The sequence below is a fragment of the Aedes aegypti genome, chromosome 1, assembly GCF_002204515.2.
Source record: "Aedes aegypti strain LVP_AGWG chromosome 1, AaegL5.0 Primary Assembly, whole genome shotgun sequence".
Lineage (NCBI taxonomy): Eukaryota > Metazoa > Arthropoda > Insecta > Diptera > Culicidae > Aedes > Aedes aegypti.
This window is the reverse complement of record NC_035107.1, coordinates 309569616-309590986: the sequence shown is the minus strand read 5'-3', so window position 1 is coordinate 309590986 and position 21371 is coordinate 309569616. Positions and strand designations below refer to the sequence as shown.

The 21371-nt window shown below is 41.1% G+C and overlaps 1 protein-coding gene across 2 annotated transcripts in view; it reads right to left on the bottom strand.

Annotated features, from left to right (window-relative positions):
• The window catches only part of LOC5579159 (homeotic protein ultrabithorax), a 611952-nt gene that overhangs the window by 265598 nt on the left and 324983 nt on the right, over positions 1-21371 (bottom strand). The window lies entirely within an intron of this gene.

The window sequence follows — 21371 nt, the reverse complement described above, 5'->3', positions numbered from 1 at the left end:
GCCCCGTCCTTCATTGCCTGAGCTCTCAGCACCATTCATGTGTTCATCGAAGTGCTGCTTCCACCTTTCGATCACCTCACGCTAGTCTGTCAAAATGTACCCACACTTAACTCTGCACATCCCAGCTCGCGGTACGAAGCCGTTGCGGGATGCGTTAAGCTTCTGATAGAACTTACGTGTTTCTTGAGACCGCCACAGCTGTTCCATCCCCTCGCACTCCGTTTCCACCAGGCGGTTTTTTTCTCCCGAAAGAGACGGGTCTGCAGTTGTCGTTTCCGTCTATAACGTTCCACGTTCTGTCTTGTCCCTTGCATTCTTCTCCTCCAAAATCTGCCTACATTCTGCCCGACGTAGCTCTCAGGAGCATCGTAGATGGTTGCTTTTACTGTTTTCAAGCAGTCCTCAAGAGGGGTTTCATCCAGCTTCACCTGGAGATGCTGCGCGTATGCAGTTGCGACGTCCGGTTGCTTAAGCCGCTCAAGACCGGGGCGGCCATCGGTACCGTACATTGTTAACGACGGAGAGTTTTGGGCGCAGTTTAACCATCACCAGATAGTGGTCAGAGTCGATGTTAGCGCCACGATAGGTCCTGACGTCGATAATGTCGGAGAAGTGCCGACCATCAATCAGAACGTGGTGGGTTTGTGGTGATCTCCAGGTGTATCGGTACGGAAGGCTGTGCTGGAAGTAGGTGCTACGAATGGCCATATTCTTGGAGGCAGCAAAATCAATTAGTCGTAAGCCGTTTTCATTAGTCAGGCGGTGGACGCTGAATTTTCCCATAGCCGGTCGGAATTCCTCCTCCTGACCAACCTGAGCGTTAAGATCTCCTATGATGATTTTGACGTCGTGGCTTAGACAGCTGTCGTACTCGCGTTCGAGCTGCGCGTAAAAAGCGTCTTTATCATCATCAGTGCTTCAGATTTACAGTTCCATGTACCGAGCTTCCCATTGCAAGTCCCTTTACCTCGCTGTAGTCTTCACTGATTGTCCCGGTTCGTATTCTTTCGTTGATTATTGATTGCATATTTTTTTTTACGGCTGGCTTGCATGGCCTGACACAACCCCCTAGATTTCCGGAGGACCATGTTTAGAAGGTGTGAGGAGCATTTAGATTATTCATTTTTATAGGTTCGTAATGATAGTTGATTGCAGACTCATATCAATCAATATGATTTTGTAATAAATCATAAATAGCTTTAGTTTTTTTGGTTCTTCTTCTTCCTGTCATTAACGTCCTCACTGGGACAGAGCCTGCTTCTCAGTGTATTGTTGGTATGAGCACTTCCACAGTTATTAACTGAGAGCTTTCTTTGCCAAAGTTGCCATTTTCGCATTCGTATATCGTGTGGCAGGTACGATAATACTCTATGCCCAGTGACATCAAGGAAGTTTCCATTACGAAAAGATCCTGGGCCGACCGGGATTCGAACCCAGACACCTTCAGCATAGCTTTGCTTTGTAGCCTCGGACACTAAACGCTCGGCAAAGGAAGGTCCCTGAGTTTTCTTGGTTAGAATTTCTATAAATGTAATACAGAATATTAAAACGATAATCACATAAATCTCCTTGGCACTATATTGGCCATCATATTTGTAAAAACAACTATAAGGAGTGGGCCAGCTGATCATTGTTTTTTTTGTTTTCAAGAAGATTAAACAAGAAACAACTTCTTTTTCTACTGTTCATCTTCATCCTTCTACTTCTTCTTCTTCTTCATCTTCTTCTTCTTCTTCTTCTTCTTTATGCCTTCATCTCAGCTTAGTGTTCTTAAAAACACTTTTGCAGTTATCAATTGATTGCTTTTTTGCCAAGGTACATTGTTTTTGCATTTTTGGCCACACCCGATTGATGATTAAATGTGGAGTTATGTTGCGAATGTTTTGAAAACTGAAACAAATATTTACGATTTCCTGAGCTTTGGATTGCCAAAATCTTATCAGTAAAATGATTGTGGTGATCTTTTTTCTAAAGTTTTTACTACCATCTTCGACAGGGATGCACTTATCACCGATCTGCGCCACCATCGCCTTTTAGCTATACGTTAGACTGACGAACTTTTAGCTATTACGAAAAGACTGGCAATAAACTAACCTAAAGTTCTAGTTTTTTGTTAAGTAAAAATAATGTTAAATACTAGTGGTCCCGTTAAACTTCGTTTTGCCATCAAGTAGGTAGCTGAAAAATTGCATGGAATCTCCCATACAAAATGAGAAGAAGAAACTCTTTTGTGAAGTTCTATGAATAAGCGAATGGCTGTTGGTATAAGACTCCTCCTAATTAACCTTTTAGTCTCCATGTGGGAAGAGGTTCATGTCTGCTCAAAGATCAAGATCCCAGCAAACTTGAAATGGCAACGTGCGTGACGTGGGGACGTCCAGTATCAACAGTTTTTTCAAATTGTCAGCCATTTCAGCCCTTTACCCTCTTCCTCGATACAAACTTATTATATGGAAATTCCAAAATTTTTGTACAGATTGCTTAGTTTTGCTAAACCTTTTCCCTTACCCCTTGAAACAGGATCTAATCAATGACTGTTTGCTTTAATTTGTAAGATATTGTCGAGTTTGAGAGATAGAAGATAATGTTTAAAATGATGGGTTCGACCGTCTTATCAAAAATAAAATAAACTCGATCATGTCTCTTGCCGTTGCCCAAACATTTATTCTAACATACCATAGGGGGAGGGGGGGGTCTAAATATCGTCAAAATTCTCTTACATAATTAATGGACAGCCCCTACATCTATCAAATTTAAATAGACAATTTATTGATGCCATGTTATATAAGAAATAAGAGGAGGTCTCTGCAACTCGCTTAACTATGTATCACAAATTCCCGTTGTTGCTAGGACGTGGCCAGAGCAGCTGTCAATTGTTGAAGGATGGGAAAATCTTGACCAACAGACCATGCTAGGTTTGAAAACTTCAATTGATTAGTGGATAAGAAGAAGTCAAACCTCATTGAATCGTAATGTATCGTAAGTGCTCAACATTAACATAATGTCGAAAATTCAACTCTAAGGCTAATAAAAATCATTTAAATTACTTCATAATAACATTTTGAAAATCAACTATAAGATTCGCGTTTCGGTGGTAAATTTAATGCTTCACATTACCTACTTACTGGATATTTATGAATTTTGCGGTTTATTTTTGGGTGCTCATGAAATATGCCAACTTATGACGTAGTTGGGGGGTGGGTCCTCCAAAACCGCAAACGAAATCGATGCAGTTCACCAAACTATGAAATATTCGTGTGAATAGAAGTGCATTTGATTGGAACATATTGCATTTGGATCAGTTTTGGAGAGCTTCGTTTCCCCAACTACGTCACAAGTTGGCACCTATACTTGGGGTAGGTTATTTAATACCATTTCAATTGTTACAAAAGAAATTTCCTTTTTCATTTTTTCAAATGCTTTTTAAATTAGGGTTATCGCCACTTCTCTCTACTCAGTGAACCTTCTAGTCATGTGTCTATCTAGCTCACAATAATAGTAGCTACGGATCATCCAAGTTAGTAAAATGCTAACTAATCGTCACCAATACCATGCCCACTTGATACCGAGAAAAGTTTTAAATCATATTGAACACTCATTTCGATGCTGTGATCTAGCAGATGCTGATAACGCAGTTTGTTGACATATTGGTCGTTTCAACGGTTAAAAACAACGAAGCCGAACAATGTTCCTCCGGGTCAACGGATTTGAATGATTCTTTCTCCGTTTTGTTCGTCAAGGGTTCCGACGTGTTTGTGTGTATAAAAATTGCAGGATATTCATCGGGAAAGTTGGAAAAACGAGCATGAACGGAACTGCACACTTAATTCAGAATGCCGAATCTCGGCTAATTTTAACCGAGATCCGCACAGCCGAGTAGTCGGCAAACAAATTTCCTGAGATCTCAGCAAATAAAAGCCGAGTATCAGTAAATCTTGCTTCGTTGCTAAGCAACCGGACAATTTGTTAGCTGAGTTTCGGTTAAAATCGGGAAACCGAGATTCGCACAGCCGAGCTCGTGAAATAAATCTAAGTGTGTGTCATTTTGTACGGGACGATCAGTAGTGTTTTTCAACAGCCTACTTGATGGCAAGACGAAGTTTGCCGGGACCACTAGTATAACTATAAAAATTATAATATTGTATAATAATGATAATAGCAGAACAAAAACAAAATATAACATTGAATACATAAAAGATTTTTTTTATCGAATTTTGATATCATCTTGATGCTGAAAACAAGATATGCTTTTGACTTGCCCGCTGGTCGAGGATCTTTTCGTAAAGGCAATTTTCTCGATTCCCAGGGCATAGAGTATCCTCGTACCTGCCACACGATATACACATGCAAAACGCCAGAAAGAAGAAGAAGAAGATTATTTAACAACTACCGAAAAGCTAAACATTACATATAATTTGCAATTGGATTAGATGGACAAATTGATGTGAAAATTTGCGAAAAAGTTACACGTCTTCTCAGTGAGAATCGAACTCACGACTCCCCGATCTCTAGTTGGGGCGCGTTAACCACTACGCCATGAGAGGACTCATGAACGCAGAAGTTAACCTGAATTCGATTTCAGCTCAATAATCACGTGGTCCTCTTTCGCAAAGTGCACCTCTTTCGGAAGAATTAGATGCCCATCCAAACACAACGCTTTCTATATATCCAATGCCTAGCCCGAGAGCGCATTGTTTTTTAGGTATAGGAATAGCACACTACACTAGCCAGCAACTGCGCTGGCTGAGGTTTCTATTGTGTGGGCTTCCAATGGGTCGCGACGTTCTCAAACGACCGGTTACGGAACATGAGTCCGTTGCTCGATAAATACTTGTTTTAATTATGAATCGTGGTTTACGGCCAACCAGCCGAGTGGAAGTTTAACAACTACCGAAAAGCTAAACATTACATATAATTTGCAATTGGATTAGATGGACAAATTGATGTGAAAATTTGCGAAAAAGTTACACGTCTTCTCAGTGAGAATCGAACTCACGACTCCCCGATCTCTAGTTGGGGCGCGTTAACCACTACGCCATGAGAGGACTCATGAACGCAGAAGTTAACCTGAATTCGATTTCAGCTCAATAATCACGTGGTCCTCTTTCGCAAAGTGCACCTCTTTCGGAAGAATTAGATGCCCATCCAAACACAACGCTTTCTATATATCCAATGCCTAGCCCGAGAGCGCATTGTTTTTTAGGTATAGGAATAGCACACTACACTAGCCAGCAACTGCGCTGGCTGAGGTTTCTATTGTGTGGGCTTCCAATGGGTCGCGACGTTCTCAAACGACCGGTTACGGAACATGAGTCCGTTGCTCGATAAATACTTGTTTTAATTATGAATCGTGGTTTACGGCCAACCAGCCGAGTGGAAGTTTAACAACTACCGAAAAGCTAAACATTACATATAATTTGCAATTGGATTAGATGGACAAATTGATGTGAAAATTTGCGAAAAAGTTACACGTCTTCTCAGTGAGAATCGAACTCACGACTCCCCGATCTCTAGTTGGGGCGCGTTAACCACTACGCCATGAGAGGACTCATGAACGCAGAAGTTAACCTGAATTCGATTTCAGCTCAATAATCACGTGGTCCTCTTTCGCAAAGTGCACCTCTTTCGGAAGAATTAGATGCCCATCCAAACACAACGCTTTCTATATATCCAATGCCTAGCCCGAGAGCGCATTGTTTTTTAGGTATAGGAATAGCACACTACACTAGCCAGCAACTGCGCTGGCTGAGGTTTCTATTGTGTGGGCTTCCAATGGGTCGCGACGTTCTCAAACGACCGGTTACGGAACATGAGTCCGTTGCTCGATAAATACTTGTTTTAATTATGAATCGTGGTTTACGGCCAACCAGCCGAGTGGAAGTTTAACAACTACCGAAAAGCTAAACATTACATATAATTTGCAATTGGATTAGATGGACAAATTGATGTGAAAATTTGCGAAAAAGTTACACGTCTTCTCAGTGAGAATCGAACTCACGACTCCCCGATCTCTAGTTGGGGCGCGTTAACCACTACGCCATGAGAGGACTCATGAACGCAGAAGTTAACCTGAATTCGATGTCGATGTAGTTGTTAAACTTCCACTCGGCTGGTTGGCCGTAAACCACGATTCATAATTAAAACAAGTATTTATCGAGCAACGGACTCATGTTCCGTAACCGGTCGTTTGAGAACGTCGCGACCCATTGGAAGCCCACACAATAGAAACCTCAGCCAGCGCAGTTGCTGGCTAGTGTAGTGTGCTATTCCTATACCTAAAAAACAATGCGCTCTCGGGCTAGGCATTGGATATATAGAAAGCGTTGTGTTTGGATGGGCATCTAATTCTTCCGAAAGAGGTGCACTTTGCGAAAGAGGACCACGTGATTATTGAGCTGAAATCGAATTCAGGTTAACTTCTGCGTTCATGAGTCCTCTCATGGCGTAGTGGTTAACGCGCCCCAACTAGAGATCGGGGAGTCGTGAGTTCGATTCTCACTGAGAAGACGTGTAACTTTTTCGCAAATTTTCACATCAATTTGTCCATCTAATCCAATTGCAAATTATATGTAATGTTTAGCTTTTCGGTAGTTGTTAAACTTCCACTCGGCTGGTTGGCCGTAAACCACGATTCATAATTAAAACAAGTAAGATTATTTATTTCGTCAAGGAATGTAGAACAACTACCGTAAAACTCAAATTGGATTAAATTGACAAATTCATGTGAAATTTGCGAAAAAAATAGGGGGAGATCCCCCAGTACCGGACACTTAAGCCACTAAATTCATAATTCGAAAACTATTGATTTTGTGGGCTCGTGTTACCCATTTATGATAAATATTATCATATCTATAGTGTACAAAAATAAATTTGAAAATATAAATATGAATTTTGACAATGCATTTTGATGATGTATTTTAGCACCAAATTGATTGATCTTGAAAGGTGGCACTCAATACCGGACACGATCTGGAAATGCCTCGAATTCTGCAAATTTGAACATAATTGAATGTGGACACTATAGGAATAGTTTATTATTACCAATTCAATGCATTTGCAACATTTACAAGAATAATTTGAGTCTTTCTTAGTTTGCAAGATGCCTATCAAAAACCTCTTCCATATATGATGAGAAATAGCACATTTTACGATGTTGTTCTGAATGTTCATTCTTCTTAATTTTATTGCATGTTTGATACCATGATCGACGGAACCCATGATAAATGAAAGTATTTTGAGACACTGACGCAATAATTACAAAGATATCATATAACAAATCAAGCTGTCCGAAACTGAGGGACAGGAGGTGCTTAACGAAAATTGTAATTTGTCCATATTTAGTTCAATTATGGTACAAAATACATGCATACTATCAAATTAGGATTATGTTCGATCATGCTTGCGTGATCCAAAGTATTTTTTCGTATTCAAAATAATTACTAACTAGGCTCAAAATTAAGAGAATACGTCATTTTTTTTATAGATTTTCACGCCTTTCTACTTTTTTAAAAAGGCATGCATATTTCAAGGATGTGTTATTCTACGCAAACATTAGTCTATATAATAGCTTTCTTTTCTACTAATACACCATCTTGATTGGACCACGATTTCTCAATCTTTCGACTTAGTCCGGTATTGGGTGCTGTCCGGCACTGGGGGATCTCCCCTATACGTCTTCTCTGTGAGAATCGAACTTACGACTTCCTGTTCACTAGATAGGGCGCGTTACCTCTACACCAGGAGAGGACTCATGGACGTAGAAGTTAAACCTGAATTCGATTTCAGCTCAATTTCCAAATTCGATACAGCTCTTTCGCAAAGCGTAGGGAGCCGGATCCTATTCTTGGCACTTTTGATCCACTTCGGCAGCGGGGTTTTTTGGAAGCTACGAAGGTAATATTTGGCCACAATATGCGTCATACTGATGCGCTTCTAATTGCAAAGTTTCAGATAATTCGGCCGAGAAAAACCCCCGATGCCAAAGTGAATCATGGAAGTGCCCAAGTAGCTCTGCACCCTACCTCTTTCGGAAGAATCAGATGCCCATACAAACACGACGCTTTCTATTGTATATGCAATGCCTAGCCCGAAAGCGCATTATTTATTATGTATTGAAATACCACGCACTTCTCGTCAACGACGTGCTGGACGAGATTTGTATAGTGCGGGCTCCCATTTACTTCATTTACTTGTCAAAAGGTAGATATAGATTCTCAATCAAATGATTCGACTATTTTCATACATGTATTTTAAATTGTACAGTTCCAAGAAAAAACCACAAAAAAAAAAAAACGAAAACTACACATAGGATTAAAAGTTGTTTACACATAGCGATTAGGTAGCTTAGAAGAATCCCACCGCCCAGCTCATCATATCCGACGAGCTTTACGATCCCGAACGAATTACTCTCAGGGCAAAGTTTCTGCGAACACCTCATAGTCGACGCGAACTCGCAGCAAAGGAGCGACTGCCACCGGACCTATTCATAATTGTTATATTATTGTTATTACTACGACCGCTGTAATTATCACGAATCATAAAATTATTATCACTCCTTTCCGACATAAAGCATCCTCTCGTATGAGCGTTCGTATGAGCCTGACTGAGCGTCCCCTCGGTGCCAATCCAATCCAAAGGTCCAACCTGTGAAAGTGCGGTGGATTCCACTGTTTGTGTGTTTAAAATTTCAACCCTCCGCCGTTTAACGAATAGGGTCGACTTTTCCGAGAGCCGAGCACTCGTCGAAAGGATGCTTCCGATGAGGATATGAAATGCAATGACGACGACGGTCATAGACTTGGACAAGCGTTAATTGCTTTATTATCACTACGCGGACATGTTATTATTATTCATTCGTTGCCATTTGTTCGTTTGTTTGCGTAGTCTTTCCGGGGTCTCTCAACTAGAGGGATGTTTTATCAACTGCTGAGAGAATGTGCGATTCACAGTCAGCACAGAAATAAACTGTCCATTTGTTTGAAGTTATTTGACGAAAAATTCTCTACAAATAATAGTAGAATATTGATAAGTGACGGAAACAACAAACACGTCTTTTTTATTGGACAACTTTGTTTATCCTTTCAAAAATCAAAATTTTATTCAAAATTATGAACTGTTCTACTTTGTATCACAAACAGCTTATGTAAGCTATGAAGAACACATCTCTTAACAAACAACCGTTTTCACTTACGATTTCACCCAATTTACGTTACTACAAGCAAGTGGACACTTTGATTCGGCGATGAATGTAAGTCCCACGTTTCATGAATCATGACTTGGTAATAAATTTGCAGTAAACCGAATATCACACACTGAAACGAAAGTAAACTCGAATGCCGAAAACATACACAAACAATATAATATCGCTATAAAACGATAAAAACGACAATCAACCCAACACACCATAAAAACTTAAGCAAAGTCAATTTGAAATTGAAGTTATTTTATGTGTTGTGTGTGTCCCCTCACATCGCTGTTTGCTTGCTACTGCTCCTGCTGCTGAATCGAATGAGAAACCTTCATTCCTCCTTCTGGCCGACCGACGACGACATGTGCTTCAGGCTGCAACAGATCGCTGCGAGCCATGCGGAGTGGGCGAGGTTGGGAAGGTTTGGAAATGGAGGTGATGCACACTGGGGCGGAATCGAAAAAATGCGGAAACAATAGGCCCTTCTTGCTTTAAACTGAAAGTACACCCACAAGTCACTAATAGTGAGCAAGATTTTCATCGAAATTTTACCGTTTTTCCTATAATAAGTTTCCTTAAAGGGCCTCTTTCGCTGAAGCCACCAGACGTCCATCTCGTAATTCCAGCAAGCTAAAGAATTTTCCACGTTTATGTCGATTCTGCCCCAGTGCGTACTCGTGATGGTGCATTCACATTCGTTGCGCTCGATTCGCTTCCCGTCCCAAAGTAGGTTCCTGGTGCGGGACCGTCAGAGTTTGGCGTTTTGTCGTCAATGCTTTTCGACTCTTGTCGCCATCGTGCGGAGCCATTTTCGAGCAGTGATCGCAAAAGTGACAAATATTCGACTGTATGGACTGTATAGATTGTCGCATAAGTCGGTTATGCGTTACTTCTGATGTGAATTCCGTCGACTACTGATTCTGATGGGGCACAGTTTCTAGTCAACGGTTGCAGTTCGGTGGCACTCTAACAGAAGAAATCTGTCAACCCTATTCACCAGCAGTAACTCGGCAGCAACAAGACGATTCAAGTTTCAGTTCATGCTCGGGTGATTTTTCTCCACCGCCCGCTGTAGTTGTTGTTACTTACTTAAAAGTTACTATAACTTAGACGCTGCCAAATGTTTCACCCAAAATAGACAAAGACGCCAACAAATATGCGGGGATTTATTTAGTACAAAGGCGAATCGAATGAAAATCAAAGTATATAGTAAAGACAGCCATACGTTGCGTCCAAAATGAGTAAATATGATGGAACGATAGTGTCATCTTTATGGGAACGCCCTTTGGTCAGTCCCAGTGGGAGAAGGAAATTTAGCAACTGGTGCAAAAGTTTCAGTTGGAGGAAACAAAGAGCACAGAAGTTAGGGTGGACTTGTTCATATAAATCAGCTTTCCTTTATATATAGAAATTTTATTTTGAAATGCGTATGATTGTCTGTTAATTTTCATGTAGTAGGATCTATGAAAAGAAATAAGAAAATTTTCTTCTGAAATGGGAAATAAGCGTTTAAGAAATTATATTAAAGTTTGAAAAATATCGCAAATGGCAATCGAAAAAATAAACATTTCGAAAAAGCTCTAAAGCTTTCCGAAAGCACACATATTTTAAATTAAGAACGCATAAAATTTTCAGAGGATCCTCATATGACACTCAGGAATTCGAAACGACACTCACATAACTCTTACATGATACTCATAGAACACGAATTGGAACCCCTAAGAATTTGCAAAGGATTTCCACAGAATACCAGGATGCCAATAAGATTCCCAAAGTTTTTTTCAAGAATTTGCTCAGTATTTTCGCAGTATTCCCACAACAATTGCACAGTAATTTCATATAACTCCCATCGTATTCCTAGAAGCCCAGGATTGTAGGATTTCCATTTTATCATTTCCACTGGAATCGCACAATTCCCATTTTGCCATACTTACTGGAATTTTAAAGTATTTCCATATTATTTCCATAAGACATCTGAGGTTTTCCGCAGAACTAAAACACTCCCGTAGTATGGCCAAAAAAACCTCATGGAAATTTCTTCAGGATTCTCTCAGAACTTGCATTTTCCTGAAATACCAGAATCCACACTGGAATCCCATGAACTACATCGGAATCCATTGATTTCGATTCACAGTGGAATCCTAGGATCAACATTGAAATTCATAGATCCACACTAGAATCCCAATATTCACAAAATAATCTCAAGATCTGCACTGGAAATCCAAAATCCTCACTGGGATCTCCGGATCCACATTGGAATACCATGAATCACACTAGATTTTCAAGCTCCACAATAGAATCCCAGGATCCATATTGAAATATCAAGACTCCCAGAAATCACACTGGAATCACAAAATTACAGTCCAAGGATTCATACTGAAATCTTAAGATTCACACTGAAATCCAAGCATCTACACTGAAATCACACTGTAATCCCAGTATTCACACTAGAATCACAATATCCACATTAAACTCATATGATCCACACTGGAATATCATGGTCCACACGGTCAAGATGCACATTTGAATTTCAGAATCCACAATGAAATCCCAAGATCCACATTTATATATCTGGATCCACACTCGAATCCAAATATTCAAACTGGAATCCTTGGATCCATATTTCAGTCTCGGGATCAACATCGGAATTCATCAATTCACTCTGGAATCCTAGGATCAGCATCGAAATTCATAGTTCCACGCTGGAATCCCAAGATCCACACAAGAATCTCAAGATCTCAACTGAAATCCTGGGCATCCACACTAAAATCCCAAGATCCATACTCGACAATCTGCGACAATCCCAGAATCCACAATGAAACATACTACAGTCAAAAGATCCACACTGAAATCCTAAAATTCACGCTGAAATCCAAGGATATACAATGAAACCACAAGATCCACACTGTAATCCCAGGATTCACACTGGAATCTCAATATCCACACTGAAATCCCAGAATCCCCACTGTACAATGGAACATGCACAATGAAATCCCAAAATCCACGTTTAAATCTATGGATCCATACTGGAATACCATTACCAATAGTTAAACTAGAATCCCAAGATCCATACTACAGTCTCAGAATCCACACTGAAATTCCAGGAGCCATACTTGAATTCGACGATCTATGACAATTCCAAAATCCACACTGGACCAGTAGGAATCCCAAAATCAAAACTAGAATCCCAAGACCCTTATTATAATTACCGGATTCACACTAGAACCTCAGGATCCACATTTAATTATCAAGATTCACACACTGGAATCCTAGGATTCACACTGGAAACACAGGATCCACATTATCCACACTGGAATCCCAGAATTCACACCGCACTCTCAATATTTTATGATCCTTTTATTGGGGCCCTCCTTAGCCGAGTGGTTAGAGTTCGCGGCTACAAAGCAAAGCCATGTTGAAGGTGCCTAGGTTCGATTCCCGGTCGGTCCAGGATCTTTTCGTAATGGAAACTTCCATGACTTCTCTGGGCATAGAGTGCCACCTCAGTTGATAACTGTGGAAGTGCTTATTATAATTGAGAAGCAGGTTCTATCCCAGTCAGGTGAGATTCGAGCCCACGGCTCTTGTATGCTAGACAAGTGATTAACCAATGAAGCTATAGAGCCACCAATGTACCTGAAAACTCAGAAGATTGCAAGTTTTGATTGAGTTTTGTATTTCTTATTCTTTTGTATTAAGCTTGATTTAATTCTAAATTGGCTGCTTCTAGAGAAATGATCATGATATTCATTATGGTTTTGAATGATTTCAAGATTCTAATTGTATCATCAAAACGTATTCATTTTGACAAAAAAAAAGAAATTTTTTAAAATCGGCCAAAAGTTGTTCTTAGAACATTTTTTATTAAAAAAAACTCCATGTTTATCCTAAACATCTGTTCTCTATCAAGATTCTTCGGTAAAAAATAAAACAAATATTTAAAATAAGGTTTTTGTGTAATTTGAAATTTAAAATTTTTTATAAAAATTTTCCAGTGTATATATTTTTTTGGTAGTCCGTATGGTTCACTACAACTTCTCCATAGACAATTTTTCTCTAAGATATACTGTTAATTTGAATTTTGAATTTTTGAAATAAACTGCATGTAAAATCTAATAGGCCATTTTCAAACATTATTTTTGAGTCAAATTTTTTCCATGGAAAACACTTATCCTACCAAACCAAAATCATATAGGTACAAAATTTGATCTAAATCGATTTTTAGTTTTTTTCGACTCATTCCGTCAAAAGGACAAAAGGTCGAAAGACAATTGGTCGAAAATGGTTCGATTGGTGGACATTTTTTCCTTCTTTACAAGATTTTCAACATTTTGTTCCTTCTTTTTTGTTCTTCGACCTTTTGTCCTTTTGACCTTTTAGTTTTATTATTGAAATTGTTTACCGGCATATCGGTATATTTTGCTCGAAGTAAGAGGGAGCATGGAGAAGAAAGCAATGAATACTAGATGGATAGGTACATTCTGTCATTTCAACCAGTTGTCTTTTCCCCTTTTGTCACAGATTTTCCACGAATTATTATAGGATTGTTCTTTGAAAGGACCGCCGAAAGAATTCCTGAAAAACTACAAAAACAATTACGAACCCTTAGACAGAAACCCGACCAGAGGATTACAACAAAATTGCAGCACAATAATATCAAGATTTGTTACAAATATTAAATTTTGTTCAAGGGACCATCGAGTTAGGGAAGTATTGAGATACAGAACACATTTTTTCAATTTTTGAAATTTTCATTATTCCGACAAAGCACATTCAATATAGTAAACTAAATGTGAAAAATACTAAATTTTCAGTACATTTAGCAATGTGACCCTTTTTGCATAGTCTTGAAAAATCCAATTTTTTATCACCCTGCAATGATTTGTCAACCTTCATTTTACTATCACTACAATCATAATTATCAAATTTATTTGATATCATTTGGAGGATTTTGAAATTTTCTATGGAAATATTCAATTAGAGAGGTAAACTTGCATAGGAAACTGAAACAGATCGCATCGAGTTAGGGAACATTGATTTAGAGAGGTATCGACTTACAGAGGAATCAAAGTATTCTAGATCGAAGGGACCGCGCATTTCATCGAGTTAGAGGAAACATCGAGATACAGAATATCGACTAAGAGAGAGTTAACTGTAATTATAAAAGCTGCTTCAAATCTGTTGAAATTCAGAACATAATTATAACACAATTTGTAATACAATTTTTGAGAGAGCAATTGCTTATAACAAACTTTGTTATATTTCAGTAATGGAAAATAACAAAATTAGTTATATTTGTGTTTAGTTGGAATCATAATGAGTTACATTTTGCTTTAAATTATAACATTACCTATCTGTTTCAATTTAGTTCAGTGTAGAGGATTGTGTTTTAATTTTTGTTACATAAATTTTTCATATTTTTTGTTATTTTAACTAAAAATTATAACATATTTTGTTAGAAAAAAAAAACGCGCTAACTGAGCAACAAAATCTGTTACAACTCTGATGTAATCCACTGGTCGGGAAGTCCTGCAAAATCTCCGGGAAAATTCAAAGCATCGTAGAAGAAATAACTTGATGAATTCATAGTAGAATTCAGTTCAAATCCTGGGGTATTGATGAAATTAGCAATAGATATCATGTATAGCTCTTTTAAGAAACTACTAAAGAAATTCTAAGTCCCTGAATTCAGAATTCCTTGGAAGTTGTTCTACTGACATACTCTGGAGAAAAACATGAGAGAATACGTGCTCCATAACTTGGTGAAACTCAAGGAGAATTGATGAAATTCCTCAAGGAATCGTTAAGGCGGGAATCCGTAAAGTCAATACTGATCAAATGTTTTTTTTTATGAATTCTCTAAGGGAAAAAAGGCTTCTGAAAAAACATAAACATTGGTGGAATCTCTGGAAGGATTCCTGAAGAAAATCTCAATTGAGTTCCAGAATATTTATTGAATATTCTGGAACTGTGGGCTTCGTGACCATGCGGTTAATGTTACCAAGCATTTAGCTGTATCGAGTCAAGGGGTGTGGGTTCGATTCCCGCTTCAGTCTGGAAAACTTTTCGTTAGGAACGTATTTCGACTGTGCCACTGGGCGTTGCATGCTAGTCCCGTTGTCTAGTGTGGTGCTTCCTTCAAAGGGCAAATCGTCCACTGGAAGCATTAACGTGTCGGTGTATGTTTAAAAAAAAATTGTCAGACAATAGAGAGAATGAAAATGAAAAAAAACAATCGTTAGATTGTGTTCCATCTGGAAAGATCGAAAGGTAAGAAAATTGATTGCAATTTAATTCTTTATCTGACTATTGTTTTTTTTAGGAATGCATGTTGAGGAATGAAATACAGGTGAGTAGAAGTGTTGCTAGTTTGGTGGTTTTTGAAGAGTTTGGGCCTGCCGCATGAAGTATGCTGTGTCCATTGATGTGGGGTTGAAATGAAGGACTCCAGTGTCTAGTTGCTGGCCTGAACACATCTAGTGGAATTTCTCGGAGATCCCTGTCGGAATTATTGAACAATATGTTTCAAATTTTATGAAGAATAGAAAGGATCCATGGAAAAATTATTGGAAGAATCTATAGAGGCACTTTCCTAATGATTCTAGTTGAAATCCATGTAGAAATTTCTTGAAGAAATCATTTGAAAAATCTATTTTTTTCGAGCTGATTATGAAGATAAAGCAGAATGATAAATAAGAATGCACAGAAACTAATAAAGTGTTGCTTTTAAATTTGAGCTTATAGTTTACTCGATATCGATTAATGATTGAATGCAGCGATACTGAACGCTTGAATTGCTCTGATTGATACTGGCAGATGGTTGAATCTCAATTATAGTTTTAAGTTCATAAATAAAATAATAAATAAATCATAAATAAGAGTCACAAAACAATACGTTATACCGAGTTACGTTATAGAGAAGTTACGTCATATCGAGGTATGACTGTACTAATATAAATTTTGAAAAAAAATGAGAGTCCTAAGCGACAATTTAATATTTTACGTGCTCATCAAGATCAGGGGTTGAATTCTGAGAAAATTGAAAGTATCTCGCACTTATTACTCTCTGTAACAATCATGATTCACAACACATCATGAAAGTATGTTTGTCATATTCTGCTACAGCTCTCATTTACGATACGCGATGCGGAAGAGGGAAGCTTCCGGGGATGAATACGTGGCAAAAAGACGTATGGTTGCTAAGGGAAAAGTAACCTACGCGGCCGTCCTCCAAAGCGGAAAAGCTGGCACGAGCCAAGCCCCGCGATCAAGAGGACATGGCAACAAAGGAGAGGCCAACACCAATCCTAAGGCCAAGAAAGCCAAGAAAAAGGAGCCACGGGTTAACCGGAACCAGGCAGTGCATCCACAGGAACCACGGGCGCAAGGCAACAGCAACCCGTGGATACGAGTTGGAAATAAGAAAAAACAGAGGAAACCGAAAACGGAGCCCAAGGAGAGCGCTAAACCGAAAACAGCGAAACGTAGGAATTTAGGCGAAGCCCTCGTTATCAAAACGGAGGAAGCAAAATACGCCGAGGTTCTGAAGGCGATGCGAAGCACAGAGAAGCTATCGCCATTGGGCGCAGACGTGCGAAGCATAAGGCGAACTAGGATTGGTGAAATGATCCTAGTCTTAAAGAAGGACGCCAAGGAAAAGGGTGCAGTCTATAAGCAACTGGCACAAGAAGTACTTGGTGACGAGGTTGATGTAAGATCCCTTACTGCTGAAGCGACTCTCCAGTGTAAAAATCACCGATGCAGCGGAGGTCTCGGCTGCCCTCAAAGAGCAGTGTGACATCGACGTAGCCAGTAAGGCCATCCACCTTAGAAAGGGCCCGCAGGGCACCCAGGTGGCGGCGATCAGGCTGCCGGTCGCAGAGGCCAACAAAGCGAAGAACTTGGGCATACTCAAGGTAGGCTGGTCTGTTTGCCGGCTGAGCATACAACAGCCTCCTGAAGTTTGCTTCAAGTGTTTCGGGAAGGGCCATAAGTCGTGGAATTGCAATGGTCCCGACAGAAGTAAGATGTGCAGAAAATGCGGCGCGGAAGGCCATAGGGCAAGCGATTGTAAGCAAATCGCTAAGTGCCTAATATGTGTCGACAGAGCAGACAACGGACACTTAACGGGCGGACCCAAATGTCCGGGCACAAGCGGAGTATCAAAGCAGCCAAAACGGAAGTAACACAGTTAAATTTAAACCACTGTGATGCAGCCCAGCAGCTGCTTTGGCAGTCAGTCTCGGAAACCAAGACTGACGTGGTGTTATTATCGGACCCATACCGCATACCAGCCAACAACGGGAACTGGGTGGCGGATAGGTCTCAACAGCTGGCAGCTATAGGGACGACAGGACGATACCCAATCCAAGAAGTAGTCTCTAGCTCAAATGACGGTTTTGCGATAGCAAAAATCAACGGCGTGTTCTATTGCAGTTGTTACGCGCCCCCAAGGTGGTCTATTGAGGAATTTTCCCACATGGTTGACAGGATGATGGCCGAACTAGCTAATCGGCAGCCAGTAGTGATAGCTGGCGACTTTAATGCATGGGCAGTGGAGTGGGGTAGCCGCTGCACCAATCAAAGAGGCCAGCTATTGTTGGAATCCCTGGCCGCATTAAATGTAGAGTTGGCAAATGTGGGTACAGTGAGTACCTTCCGCAGAAATGGTGCAGAATCGATCATCGACGTGACGTTTTGTAGTCCTAACCTTTTAGGTACCATGAACTGGCGCGTTGATGACGGTTATACTCATAGCGATCATCAATCGATTCGCTATAGTATAATACCAGGCGGGCAGAAGGCAGCGCGATGTAACTCGACCCAAGCCCGAGGATGGAAAACAGCGCGCTTCGACGTCGAAGTATTCACTGAAGCCCTGAGGCGCGAACGAAACACTCTGGACCTAAACGGTGAAGAGCTAGTTGCTATGATATCACGAGCGTGTGATGCTTCCATGCCGAGAAAAGCCCCTCCTAGAGAGAACAGGCCGCCAGTGTATTGGTGGTGCGAATCAATTGCAAATCTTCGAGCAATCTGCCTTCGGGCTAGACGAAGAATGCAACGCGCACGCACAGAAGCACAAAGAGAGGAACGCGGTGCAGCACTCAGAGAGGCAAAGTTGGCTCTCAAAAAGGAAATCAAGAGTCGAAAACGGGCATGCTTTGAAGTGTATGCGAGAGTGCCAATTCTAGTCCATGGGGTGACGCCTACAGAGTGGTAATGGCTAAGACCAAAGGAGCCATAGCGCCCCAAGAGAAATCGCCCGAGTTGCTGCGATCGATAATCGATGTACTCTTCCCGCACCATCCCATAAGCCCATGGCCCCCAGCGCCGTATGCGGCAGATGAAGGAGAAGAAGTGGCGAGAGTGACGAACGAAGAGCTGGCAGAAGTCGTGAAATCATTCGCGTCAAACAAGGCACCGGGACCCGATGGTATCCCGAATGTTGCCTTAAAAGCGGCAGTGAACACGGATCCGGACATGTTCAGAACCACGATGCAACGCTGCATTGATCAAGGAATCTTCCCGGATGTATGGAAGCGACAGAAATTGGTGCTACTACCAAAGGCGGGGAAACCACCAGGTGACCCGTCGGCGTATAGATCTATCTGTCTACTAGATACGACGGGCAAGTTATTGGAGAGGTTGATTCTCAACAGACTAGTACCGTATACGGAGAGTGCGGACGGCCTGTCCAACAACCAGTTTGGATTCAGAAAAGGTAAATCTACTCTGGACGCCATCCAGTCGGTCGTTCAAACAGCTGAGGTGGCAATCGAGCATAAAAGGAGCGGCATCCGTTACTGCGCGGTTGTCACTCTGGATGTGAAGAATGCGTTCAACAACGCAAGCTGGGAAGCAATAGCACACGCCCTTCACCGCCTCAAGGTACCGGTGCAGTTGTGTAAGCTTCTAGGAAGCTATTTTGATGGTAGGATTCTACTGTATGACACAGAGGAGGGGCAGAAAAGCGTTCGAATTACCGCGGGAGTACCTCAAGGTTCAATCCTGGGCCCGCTGTTATGGAATGCCATGTACGATGACGTACTGAGGCTGCCCCTTCCGACGGGTGTTAAGATTGTTGGCTTCGCCGACGATATCACCCTAGTGGTCTATGGTGAATCGATGGAGGAAGTAGAGTTGACAGCAGCGCACTCTAATTCCCTGGTTGAGGAATGGATGAAGTCTAGGAAACTAGGACTGGCCCGTCACAAGACTGAGGTGGTGGTGGTCAACAACCGCAAGTCCGAGCAACGGGCGCTTATCTCGGTAGGTGATTGCACCATAGAGTCCAAGCGATCCCTTAGGCATCTTGGGGTAATGATCGATGACAAGCTGAGCTTCGCTAGCCACGTTGAATATGCCTGTAAGAGGGCATCTACGGCTATAGCGGCGCTTTCGAGGATGATGTCTAACAGCTCTGCTGTAATTGCCAGCAAACGCAAGCTGCTGGCAAGCGTGGCGCTATCCATACTAAGGTATGGAGGACCAATCTGGTCAAAAGCGCTTAGAACGAACAGAAACCTAAAGCGGTTGGAAAGCACGTACAGGATAATGTGCTTAAGAGTAGCAAGTGCATACCGGACGGTATCTAAAGAGGCCGTGTGCATCATAGCCGGGATGACGCCCATCGGGCTCATCATCAAGGAAGATGTTCAATGCTTCAACCAAAGGGGTACCAGAGGAGTCCGCGACACGTGTAAAGAGGAAACGCTCAGAAGCTGGCAGCAGGAATGGGATAACTCCACTAAGGGTAGATGGACCCATCGACTAATACCAAATGTGTCAGATTGGTATGGTAGAAGCCATGGGGAAGTGAACTTCCACCTGACGCAGTTTCTGTCAGGACATGGTTGCTATAGACAGTACCTGCATAGGTTCGGGCACTCAGAATCTCCTGCGTGCCCCAATTGTGCTGGTGTAGAGGAAACAGCGGAGCATGTCGTGTTCGATTGCCCCCGTTTCATTGTTGTGAGAGGTCGCATGCTCACTACATGCGGAGGGGACACGTCCCCCGACAATATTATAGAGAGAATGTGTGCGGATGCCGAGTGCTGGAATGCAGTAACTACGGCTGTCACTCACATTATGTTAGAATTGCAGCGTCTATGGCGCGCCGACCAAGAGTTGGCTGCAGAGGATTAGCCCTGCCGAGGCTGGTCCCTTGTAACATTGTTTAAGTCGGCTAGGAGAAGCAGTTTGTCTAGGCTACTTCTGCTACACGTGTTGTGCTATATGCACTGGTCCCTTCCCGAAGAAATACCGTAAGGTGGTTCCGGGGAGATGAGGGTCTGAGTCTAAGGGTCATGTCGATGCACTGTTCACCACTTGAGCAATTCTAAATGAATTGCTCATGCACAGTGCATAGGCTGGTTTTAGCGGGTCGTCGTTGGTGCGTCATCCCCGCATTCCCTGAGTTATCTTCTCAGGGGATCTGTTTGCAGATTTCCCCCTTGTAAAAAACAAAAAAAAAAAACTGCTCTCATTTGAGCCGAAGAGTGCATGATAAAACCCATCTAAACAAGCGCCAAACCTGAGGAGCACTATTTCTATAAGATGTTTCGGGATTGTAAATCTCATCTGTAAAATAAAACACCAACCCCCAATGGTAAATAAGCGAGAGAAATGAGTTTTATCATCGCTCTCTCTATGAGGCTCTCGTTTCTGCTCTTGTTTATCAAGCTTGTTACAACTTACGAAATATTTCCGATCATGGATATGTTTTTATTTGCTTACTTTGATCGAGCTTCGTAATCAAATGAGAACGAATTCTGCAATGACTGATCCAGATACTTTCAGAAAGAAAATTCATTTTGACAAGAATATGTCTACTTGAATGATACAATAAAGAGCTTTTGGTTTATGTGGGGATATCATAAGTCGGGTTTTGGAAACATTAAGAAAAATTTTCCATTTTTGCAGATATGGAGAAAACATCCAAACTTTTTCACAATCTACTGCAGATGACACGCAGGCTTCGTCCTTTGGCGAAGAGGCCTGTGTCATCCGCAAACAAAGAACACCTAGATATAAGAAATGAATGTAATGTTTGAATTGATACTAATAAAGGAAATAAAAAAATAAATAAAACTCTTACTAACTTAATGTTGAATCACTTACTATTCGTGTAAATTTTGAAATAACACCACCCTATCGTAACAAGTGTCATTCTCAGCTTCTT